Consider the following 1243-nt stretch of genomic DNA (forward strand, 5'->3'; position numbering starts at 1 on the left):
CACTAACACACGCGATACGTACTAAAACACTCATCACGCACTAACACACGCGATACGCATTAACACACTCAACACGCACTAACACACGCGACACGCACTAACACACGCGATACGTACTAAAACACTCATCACGCACTAACACACGCGATACGCATTAACACACTCAACACGCACTAACACACGCGACGCGCACTAACACACGCGATACGCACTAACACACTCAACACGCACTAACACACGCAACACGCACTAACACACGCGATACGCACTAACACACGCGACGCGCACTAACACACGCGACGCGCACTAACACACGCGATACGCACTAACACACTCAACACGCACTAACACACGCGACGCGCACTAACACACGCGACGCGCACTAACACACGCGACGCGACGCGCACCAACACACGCGACGCGCACTAACACACGCGACGCGCACTAACACACGCGACGCGCACTAACACACGCGACGCGCACTAACACACGCAACACGCACTAACACACGCGACGCGCACTAACACACGCGATACGCACTAACACACTCAACACGCACTAACACACTCAACACGCACTAACACACGCAACACGCACTAACACACGCGACGCGCTCTAACACACGTGACGCGCACTAACGCACGCAACATGCACTAACGCGCGCGATGCGCACCAACGCACGTGACGCGACGCGCACTAACACACGCAACAGGCACCAACACACGTGACGCGACGCGCACTAACACACGCGACGCAACGTGCACTAACACACGCGACGCGCACTAACACACGCGACGCGCACTAACACACGCGACGCGCACTAACACACGCAACATGCACTAACACACTCGACGCAACGTGCACTAACACACGCGACGCGCACTAACACACGCAACGCGCACTAACACACGCGACGCGCACTAACACACGCGACGCGCTCTAACACACGCGACGCGCACTAACACACGCGACGCGCACTAACACACGCGACGCGACGCGCACTAACACACGCGATCCGCACTAACACACCCGACGCGCACTAACACACGCGACGCAACGCGCACTAGCACACGCGACGCGCACTAACACACGCGACGCGTACTAACACACGCGATTCGCACTAACACACGCAATACGCACTAACACACGCAACGCGCACTAACACACGCGACGCGCACTAACACACGCGACGCGCACTAACACACGCGACGCGCACTAACACACGCGACGCGCACTAACACAC

This window comes from Priapulus caudatus, unplaced genomic scaffold (genome assembly GCF_000485595.1).
Source record: "Priapulus caudatus unplaced genomic scaffold, Priapulus_caudatus-5.0.1 Scaffold441, whole genome shotgun sequence".
NCBI lineage: Eukaryota > Metazoa > Priapulida > Priapulimorpha > Priapulimorphida > Priapulidae > Priapulus > Priapulus caudatus.